The sequence below is a fragment of the Papaver somniferum genome, chromosome 4 (assembly GCF_003573695.1).
Source record: "Papaver somniferum cultivar HN1 chromosome 4, ASM357369v1, whole genome shotgun sequence".
In the NCBI taxonomy this organism is placed as follows: domain Eukaryota; kingdom Viridiplantae; phylum Streptophyta; class Magnoliopsida; order Ranunculales; family Papaveraceae; genus Papaver; species Papaver somniferum.
The window spans coordinates 46,771,694-46,783,129 of record NC_039361.1 but is presented as its reverse complement, the minus strand read 5'-3'; positions in this window follow the sequence as shown (position 1 = coordinate 46,783,129).

Sequence of the window (11,436 nt, the reverse complement as noted above, 5' to 3'; positions counted from 1 at the left end):
AATAACAATATACTCAACACCGAAACAGATAGAGATTTACCTTTTGCAAAGGATGATAGTTATACACTCTCTCTTTCATGCTTATTTGATGCTATTAAGCTTTCGTCCATTCTCGCGTCTTGAAAATAATCAAACTAAAAAGAAGTACTCGGGCACCAATTCCAGTCGATAAAATGCACAAAGTAGATCAAACTAATAGTGATTGAAAAGGAAAGAACAACAATAAAAATTAAATAGGGAAACTTAGCGGAACAAATTTGTATAAAAGACACCTTACGTTTTTGGCTGTACAAAACATCATAACAAAACCCCAAAAATTTTGCTTGCAAGAACAATTTTGAAAATCCTCAACTTTGTTTTCTTTCATTTTTCTGAATCCACAGGAACATAATATAATGATATGCAGAGACGAAGATAAGTCGTCGCGGAGTGCAAGAACAATTAGAGAGAGAAAGAGAGAGAGAGAGAGAGAGAGAGAGAGAGGGATATTTGTGAAACAGTTCCGATAACCCAAGACCATCAATTTGTGAAAAAGTGATACTAATCTACTACTTGGGAAAAAATAGGTCAGTTTGGGTAGATATGAGAACGACTTGCATGAAAGACATGTAGGGAGAATAAGGAGAAAAAAGTGTAGGTTCTACCACGTATGATTGCCGGTAGTTTTCAACGTTTGTTGAATTTGGGAGACGGAAAGGAGCGATCAAGATTTTCCTAAAAGATCCAAAGAACGGTAAATGATTGCCGGTAGGTTATACCCAACTCCAGCGACGTCACCAACTCTACAGAATAAAAAGATGTACCGTTCAAATTTACAGTGAACAACCAAGACTCTAAGAGGAACTGACACGATATTTGGTCGAAACTTGACTCTGCATAACATCGTCAACTTTATTATATCATTTTCTGAATCTATAATAACAAAATATAATGATAGGGAGAGACGAAGATAATATAACAAAATACAATGCTAGGGAGAGACGAAGATAATACCTGAAAAAATCAGGAGCCGTAATGAAGAACTACCACACAGAGCGAGAGGTAGATTTGTGAAACAGTTTCGATGATCAATGAAAGAGTTATCTACTTGTCGAAGGAACAGGTCAGTTTGGGTAGTTTTAAAAACTATTTGTATGAAAGACACGTAGGGAAAAAGGGAGGAAAGGGTGGAGGCTGCGACACATGAGAGAAATTTGAATCGCCGGCAGTTTGAACTTAAATTGAATACGGATTCCACTCAAAGAGCGATCAAGATTTCTTTTAAAAGGCAAAAGGAACGGTGGATGAACTCACAATTCATCCAGACCCCTAGTTGTGTTTCCACAACCCATCCCGACCACTCTTTGTCTCCCCCAAAAAGACAACTGTATCATAGTTAATTGATTGTAGTTTTGCCTTCTTTACGTGATAGACATATCTGATTCTTACACTTGTCTGCTGACAGTTATTTTGCAGAGTCGTCGTGACGAAACCGACTTCCACATCTGCAGAAACCTACATTCTGGCTTTAAATTATAAAGCCCCAGAAAAGATTAGTCCCCGTCTACTCGTTACCAGAAATTTGTTCTCTATTAAAGAAGAAGAAGAAAAAGTGGTTGTTTTGGCTTCAGATTTTGTGTGGTCCGAGACTCCACTTGAAGTCCTTGAAAAAGCATGCTCACTCTCCTTCGCTGATGACGCTTGCTTTTTTTTTTTTTTGCTCGATAAAGAAAAGATATATTGAGAAGATTAGCAGCCAAAAACAGCAGCTAACCACCAAATAAAAAAACAAGGGTACAAAGCTAGAAGACTAGCAGGAAGGACAAACCCAAAAACAAAGAAAAACAAGGATCAGGGAGGTCTAAAGAACAACTCCCTCCAATTTACAATCACGTCAGTAGTTGAAATACCTGACATACAAGGGGTATAACTTGCCCATTGAAAGACTTTTAACTTAATGTCATTAATGACGTCCTCAACCTTTGTTTCCTTAGAGTTGAAAGTACGGTTGTTACTTTCCAGCCAAGTGACCCAAAAGATAGCAGCATATAAGCGAATCCACGCCTCCTTACCACGAAGAGATAAACAAGTTGTTGACCAATTCTTAGTAATGTCCAAGGTGGTGCCGGTTAGATTGACAGATCTACCAGACTCGAGGTAGAAATATCTCCACATTTGAGTTGTGAAAGAGCAAGTTAAAAATAAGTGAGCATTAGACTCGGCACCTTGTTTGCACAAACAACAAACATTAATACGAGGGTTCCCACTAGGAGTAACAAGAACAGAACCTCTTTTTGGAAGATTATCTAAGGTTGGTAGTCTATCCAACACGCATTTCCAAAGGAAAAAACTAACCTTGTGAGGCCAAGCCTTAGACCAGACCTGCTTATGAGGGAAAGAAGCAGAAGTAGAATCTGAAGAAGATAGATAATAGGCTGATTTGACAGAGAAATTACCCGAGTTGTCTCCCAGCCAAACCAAAGAGTCTTCTTCATCGGGGTAGAAAACAATGGAGTCGAACATAGAGAAGGCTAGAGACAGTTCCCCAATTTCCACCGCGTTGAATCTGCGATGAGTTAGACCAAGCTCCCAATAAAAGCCGTCAGAGTTAGCACAATAAGCCTCGCTAATAGTCTTGAATTTCGCAATTGAAGTTCTGTAAAGATTAGGACAAAGATCAGCCATAGATCCTTGATTAAACCATTTATCCTCCCAAACTCGAATCTTGTTCCCTTTGCCAATTTTGAACTGAACTTTATCAAAGAAATCATCTTGAACTGCTCCAATTTGTTTCCAGATGCTAACACCATGGGCAGCATTACACTGTTTTGTTCTCCAGCCACCATCAGCAAACCCATACTTCTCCTCAACAATATTTGCCCAAATAGCATTTCTTTCTCTGCCCAATCTCCACCACCACTTCATAAGGAGACATTTATTCATCTTCTTTAAGTTGCGAATAGCTAAACCACCAAACTGAAGCGGCTTACTAATTCTTTTCCATCCCACCCAATGGTGCTTTTTGTTATTATTAGAGTCATGCCAAAGAAAGTTCCTAATGGCTTTCTCAATTTGAAGAATAATGGAATGGGGGCACATGAATAAGGAGAAGTAGTAAACGGGAATGCTCATTAGCACACTCTTAATCAAAGTGAGTTTACCTGCTTTACTAAGAAGTTTACTCTTTCAAAGAGCAAGTCTTTTTTGGCACAACTCTACCACTCGATCCCATTTGTTGCACATGATGACGCTTGCTTATCTTTAAAGGATCATAGTTCAACTACCAAAAGGGTACTGTTTTTTTGATTTATTAAATCACCTCAGTCTTGAGCTGGATATTCCGAATTTGAAAGCTGCATTGGTGTCTGATGTGATATTTCATTTCCTGTAAAGGATGCTGTGAATGCTAATTATCTGGTCCATAATGTTATGTCAATTTTCACCGTAGTGATGCGGTGTTTTTGGTGCCATTTCATCTCATTCTGTTTCATTTTTCTTTCCAGATCAAGAGGATATGCAAAGATCTTCGGGTTTTGAACAAGCGTCGTTTTGTGCATCTGATGAAGTATAAAACTGAACTCTCTTTCGTGCATAAGCATATCTCCAACAAATATATAGGTGTTGTTGATATAGCTTTATTATCTCTTTTTTTTTTTGTGTGGTTGTTTCCAAATTAATAGGTGGAGGTTGCATGTGAGAGAAGCTCTGTCACATGCTCAGAAGGCTAAAGCTGCTGATGCCAAGGATGGAAATAAGGGCAATGATGATAATGATGATGAGATACCCGATGAAATGGAGTATTCAGAAGATGTTCCAGAGGTTTCATGAAGTGTTTCAATTTTTATGTGCGCTCTTTCACTGATGAAATTCAGGCTTCTAATTCTCTAAGTTTGTCTTTTTGGGTGAAGATGTATTTTTCTGGTGAAAGTAGCACGAGGTATGTACCATTTATTGGATGATCTTATTTCTGATAGGTTATTTGTGTATGCTGACCAGGTAGAAATGATACTTTCTTAGATATATTTAAATTAATGGTTTTAATAAGCCCTTTTTAGGGTCGTATGTAACTTGTGAGTCTTCTAAAAAAGAAAATTATCATGTAGTTGTACTCTGAGATAGTAGTGTGATTAACTTTTTGTGTTAGTCTATCTAGGATCCATGGTACAACTGTAATGGGTGTCGTCAGTAACGGAGCCAGAGCTTTTATGACATGGGGTCAAATAATTTTTTTTCTTCCGATATTCACCATTTCTTCCACCATATCAAAACTAGCATTTAGGATAATATATAAGCGTTCACAATAAAGATTACCATTTTGATCTTTAAGGAAATCAAACAAACCTGTAACTGACCACCAAAGTATGTTTTAAAGATGGGATAGATCCAATAATCTTTTTGGACCATTTAGAATGTCATTAATTAGCTTGTTCCCTTCTCATCACCTGCAATCTCCGTATTGCATTCTTCTAGCTTGTTCTTCATTAAGTGGCATCGAGCCAACATTTTGAGATTCTTATCTCAAAACAGATCCTCAATTCGCTTCCGTAATTCAACCCTAATATATATATATATATATATATAAAGGTTCTTTAGTTAGTTTCTATGGGTGACCAAATCACAAGAGCAGAGTTTGCAAAAGCTACCGATAGATTAGATCAACTTGACAAGAATGTTGCAAGTATACAAAGCATCTTAGAAGATATGCAAAAGAAGATGAATCTCAAAGAAAATTCTGATGGTTGAAGAAAATCAGGAAAAGAAGAAATTTCTGACAATGAAAATAACTCACAGGAAGAAGGAAAACATTCAAAATCGAAGTATGCTTCAAGAGAAGAAGAGAAATATAATTCTACCCGTGACATCCGTACCACAGAAGGAGTTAAAAAAAATCATCATACTAGACAGTATGAAAGAGACAGCTATCAATCTCACCAGAAATTTGCTAACCCTCAATTTAGCAGTAGTGAAGATGACGTTGAAGAATATCTAGGAAGAGATTGGGCTGGAGAAAGACATACACGAACAAATCAAAACTCTTATGGGTCTCTACCTGATTACAAACTGAAGGTTGATTTTCCTACATTCAGTGGTAGGTTCAAAATAAAAGAGTTACTAGACTGGTTTTATGAAGTTGAATCTTTTTTCAACTTTATGGATGTACCAGAACAAATTCAGGTGAAACTAGTAGCTTACAAACTCAAGGAAGGAGCTGTTGCATGGTGGTCTAAGGTGGGTGAAGACCACAAGAATTTTGGTAAACAACCATAAAGTCATGAAGAAGAATGAAGGAACTCATAAGAGATAAGTTCTTTCCAAGAGACCACAAACAACAACTTTTTATTAAGCTTCAAACTTGTCGACAAGGTGCAAGATTAGTGGAAGAGTATGTCTCTGAATTTTACAACTTGATAGCATGTAATGAACTTAATGAAAGTGAAGAACAACTTGTAGCAAGGTTTATCAAAGGTTTGAATCGAGTGATCCAAGAAGGAATAATTCAAACAGCTTACAACCTGGTTGAAGCAATTCAACATGACATTAAGATTGAACGACGAATTCTTAATTCTGCGAGATTTCCTCTTAAACAAAATCCAAAATATCAAGGTAACTTCAAAACCTCTTCTTCATACAATAATTACAGTGAGAGCTCTTCTTATCAAGATGATATCCCTAGTAGACAACAATTTCGATCTACCAATTTTACTAATTCTCCTACACCAAAGAATACTTCACCTATTCTTCATATTCCAGTTGAATTTCAGTCCGTACAACAATCCCAGTCTGTTACTTCCATACCAAGTAACACCTCAAATACCCGTTTCCCAAATAAAAACCAAACATCTTTTACTCCTCCACAAAAAAACTTGAATCCCTATGCTAAATTTAGAGGAGAAAAATGTAATAAATGCCAATACCAGGTCATACTTCTTCAGAATGTCGTAGAGTTCATGGTTTGGTACAAGGTAGTCAAGAGGATTTACACAAATACAATGGTTTGGTTAATGATACTACACTGGAGTCGGAAGAATCTGATGTTGACGAGACTATTGAAGCAGATGAAGTTGGACATATGTATGGAGATCATTACATTGGTATGATACGACCATTACTACTTTCTCAACCTTCTCATTCTCAGCGTAATAGTATTTTTAGGACTAAATGTTCTCTTGGTGGAAAAATAGTTGACATGATTATAGACAGTGGTAGTATGGATAACTACATTGCAGCTGATGTAGTTAAGAATTTTGGTTTATCAGTGATTCCACATCCTCAACCCTATTCTGTTGGTTGGGTAAATAATTCTTCTTCTCAAGATATTACACATCAGTGTCTTGTTAAGTTTTCATTTATTGGGTATGATGAAGTCTTATGCGACGTGATCAATATAAATGCAGCACATTTACTTCTTGGAAGACCATGGCAGTATGATATACGTACTGTTCATAACTGTTTTGAGAACACGTGTACCTTTTATAAAGATGGGAAAAAGAAGATTTTGGTTCCTTCCAAAACTGTAGCTGTTTATAAAGAACACAACGATGGAAAAACTAGTACCTTAGTGGCTTCTATAGTCAAGTCTCTACATTCTCATACACTAAGTTCTCATGAATCCCTTAAACCTGAAGTGGACATTCCAAAAAAGGTACAACCATTGCTTAGAAAATACAAGAGTTTATTTCCTGATGAATTGCCTACTTCCTTGCATTCATTGAGAGATCTACAACATCAAATTGATTTAATTCCTTGATTTTCTTTAACAAATATTGCTCATTATCGTTTAAGTCCTACTGAGCATGACATTCTTCAAATACAAGTAAATGAATTATTACAAAAGGGTCTAATAAGTCTAAGTAAGAGCCCTTGTTCGAGTCCTGCCTTTTTAGTAAGCAAGAAAGATGGTGGATGGAGAATGTGCATCGACTGCAGAGCTATTAATAAAATCACTATTCCTTATCGATTTCCTATCCCTCGGCTTGATGACATGATTAATATGTTAGTAGGTGCAAAAGTTTTCACTAAACTTGATTTAAGAAGTGGATATCATCAGATTCGCATATGCATTGGTGATGAATGGAAAACATCTTTTAAGACTCGAGAAGGACTATACGAATGGCTAGTAATGCCTTTCGGCTTATCTAATGCTCCTAGTACTTTCATGCGTCTAATGAATCAAGTACTACAACCCTTTCTTGGACATTTTGTTATCGTTTATTTCGATGATATCTTAATCTACAGTCATAAGGAAGATGAACACCTTATACATCTATCTAAGGTTTTCGAAGTACTTGCTGACAATATGTTATATGCAAATCTTAAGAAGTGTACGTTTCTTTCAAGCAAAGTCACTTTCTTGGGTTATGTTATTTCTGATGCCGGTATTGCAGTTGATGAAACTAAGGTTAAAGCAATTAAATAATGACCTACACCAATGTGTATTAAGGATGTTAGAAGTTTTCATGGCTTAACATAATTTTATAGGCGTTTTGTGAAGAATTTTAGTTCGATTGCTGCTGGCCTCACAGATTTCTTAAAGGGAGAGAAATTGTTTTGGACAGAAGAAGCTGACAAGAGTTTCAATATTCTAAAATAAAAGTTATGCACCTCACGTATACTCGCCATGCCCGATTTTAACAAGACTTTTGAAATCGATTTTGATGCTTCAATAGTTAGCATTGGTGCTATTTTATCTCAAGAGGGACATCCCGTGGCATATCATAGTGAGAAGAATTATGATACAAGAAAAAAATGGTCTACATATGAACTTGAATTGATTGATTTAGTTCAAGCTTTAAAGCAGTGGCATCCTTATCTTGTACATAAAGAATTTGTGGTCAATACGGATCACCAAGCTTTGAAGTACCTTCAGACATCAGCTAAGGTGAACAGAATGCATGATAGATGGTTATCCACTATTAATTAATACACATTATCTATTCGACATAAAAATGGGAAGTTAAATACAGTAGATGATGCTTTAAGTCGACGTACTCATCTTCTTGTTACTCTTAACAATTAAAGTGTATCTTTTGATTTTATCAAAGAAGTTTATCCAGATGATGAAGATTTTAAAGATATTTGGAAAACCCGTGGAACAAAAAATGGTGGAGAAGCTGGATTTTTGATACACGGTATTTTTTTTTGTTAGAGCATTGCTCAGTCGAACTCGCATGCGTTGCTATATCAAGCATGTTTGTCAATGTTAGTGATCAAAACTATAAGTCTTGATTTCTAGTCTACTATAACTAAGTCTCGGACTAGGTGTTGATGGTGGTTTTTAGCTTAGGGTTAAAATCGTAAAACCTTACATCTGACATGACGTCACTACGACCACTAGCACATTTATTGAGTCATTCAACATGCCTATGTAAAAATTACTGGGGTACCTTTTTTTTATATACGCTATATTCCATGTCAGAACCCTCAATACTAACTGGCAACATCTCCGCGCCAAGGCATGCCAACCATGCCAGCCGCACCACAGTGCCAATGACATACCATGCCAGCCACATCTCCACGCCAAGTCATGCCAACCATGCCAGCCGCACCACAGTTCCAATGGCATACCATGCCAGCCACATTTTTGCGCCAAGGCATGCCAACCATGCCAGCCGCACCACGGTGCCAATGGCATACCATGCCAGCCACATCTCCGCGCCAAGGCATGCCAACCATGCCATCCGCACCACAGTTCCAATGGCATACCATGATAGCCGCATCTCCGCGCCAAGACATGCCAACCATGCCATCCGCACCACAGTGCCAATGGCATACCATGCCAGCCACATCTCCGCACCACAGTGCCAATGGCGTACCCGTCCAAGTTCGCCACCTAACGCATGGAAACTTCCGGCCCAAGGCCAAACATCGCGGTTTTGCCAAAACCCTAATTTTGGCCGCGCCTAAAATATGCCAAAGCCTTGCCGGCCCTACCGCATGCCGCTGGCTTCCAAACGGAGGGTCGCAAAAATCAACGACTACCCTTCCATCTGAGATGCAGATCTCAGCCGTCCAAGTTCGCCACCTAACGCATGGCAACTTCCGGCCCAAGGCCAAACATCACGGTTTTTCCAAAACCCTAATTTTGGCCGCGCCTAAAATACGCCAAAGCCATGCCGGCCTTACCACATGCCGCTGGCTGCCAAACGAAGGGTTGCAACAATCAACGGCTACCCTTCCATCTGAGATGCAGATCTCAGCCGTCCAAGTTCACCACCTAACGCATGGAAACTTCCGGCCCAAGGCCAAACATCACGGTTTTGCCAAAACCCTAATTTTGGCAACGCCTAAAATATACCAAAGCCATGCCGGCCCTACCACATGCCGCTGGCTTCCAAATGACGGGTTGCAACAATCAACGGCTACCCTTCCATCTGAGATGCAGATCTCAGCCGTCCAAGATCGCCACCTAACGCATGAAAACTTCCGGCCCAAGTCCAATCATCACGGTTTTTGCCAAAACCCTAATTTTGGCCGCGCCTAAAATATGCCAAAGACATGCCGGCCCTACCACATGCCACTGGATGCCAAACGATGGGTTGCAACAATCAACGAACACCCTTCCTCCTGAGATTGAAATCTCAGCTGTACAAGCTTGCCACCGAACGCATGGTAACTTTTGGCCCAATGCCAAGCCTTAATTTCGGCCCCGCCTAAACTATGCCAAAACCCTAATTTTGGTCGCGCCTAAACCACGCCAAAATCCTAGCTCGGCCGCGCCTAAGCCATGCCAGTGGCTGCAAACGAAGGGTTGCAACAATCAACGACCAACCTACCTCCTGAGATACAAATCTCAGCCATACAAATTTGCCACCAAACGATTTGTGTCAATCTCTTGGCCACGACGCCAAAACCCTAATTTGGTCGTGCCAAGAGCATGCAAGCGCTGCAACCATGTCGTTGGTTGCCAAACGAAGGGTTGCAACAATCTACGTCCACCCTTCCTTCTGAGATGCTGATCTCATTCGTACAAACCTGCCACCAAACGACTCGTGGAAATGTGTTCGCTACGATGCTAACTCTTGGTCACAACACCAACTTGGCTGCGATGCTAACTCTCTGGTCAAGGCACCAACCTGGATATGATGCCTATTCTTTGGTCACGACACCAACTTGGATACAAACGCCAAATCATTTGGCCACGCCACACGTACCAACATGCTACACTTTTTCCACGGAAACACTCGAGACATCAAAACATGTCACAAACTGGGGGATGCTCATCAGGGTATTGATCTGGCAGTTTACAACGTGCGACGTACACTACGCCCGTTACAGGAAAGTTCCATAAGGGTGAGGCGGTTAGTAAATACAAGAAGTAATGGTGAAACGTTTCCTTCATTATGGAAACATCAATTCCAGGCGTTACCCGTTACCATTTTTTTCCATTTACTCAACCGTTTCCACTTCTTACGAGACCATGGTATGTTTCGTTGCGACTTGTATAAATAGGTCTCACCTATTTCCACCAAAAACAAGTTTTTCCCAGGAGAATACAACACTCATAAATCACTTGTTAGCTTTCCCATATGTTAGCTTTCCACTTTCTGATACAAGTCGTCAAACAACTACTCTTCCCGAATCAACTATTCTGGTCTCAACACTCTCTTCGCTTCCCTCCCTAGACCAACCCTTCTCCTTAACTTTGTGACCGAAGCAAGTCTGGAACGACCATTTCTTGGTTTAGGACGGATTTGTACAGCTTGATCTCTCGAATCAAAGTACTCCCTTGCAGTACATTGTTTAGGGTTTAGACTCGTTTCTCACCCACAAACTCGAAATTACCAAAATCAGCAGAAACTGTTTTCACCCTCAAACAATAGGATAGAAAGTGTAGTTGAGCTCAAGGAATTCATGGCGACTCATCATACAAGACGAAGAACTACTCAAGGAACCGGTGGAACTTCATCGACAAAAAGGTATGTGGAGACTTGAACTTATCTATCACTCAAAATTCTATCTACTCTATCTCCTACTCTTTGAGACAAAAAGTCGTATGCTATATATAAACTTTGATTATACATATTTGGAATTTCAAGCCGAGTATACCTCGCCTATCTATATCTCAAAATATGTGTTGGTAAGCTTTTCGCTTCGATCAAGTTTATCTTTACCCAGTGACGAAAGTCATGTTATGTTTCAATCACTTTGAAAATTGCTTTGACGAGAAATGGTGTAACAACTACATAACGTCCTCTAAGAATTTTTCAATGATTGAAATGAGAGTTTATATTACATAACCAATGATGGACATAAGCATTGTTATGGAAACACATTTATGTATAAGTCCTATTCCTTGAACCAAAGTTTGCGAACTTTTTTGATCAAGAGAACCGGAAGAATGGCATGAGCCAAGTCCGCGAACTGCCGAAGTTCTCAAACCCGAGAATTTCTGCTGGAGTTGACAAACTATTTGCGTGAAGCTAAGTCCGCGAACCCAGTCTGCGAACCGGAGAAGTT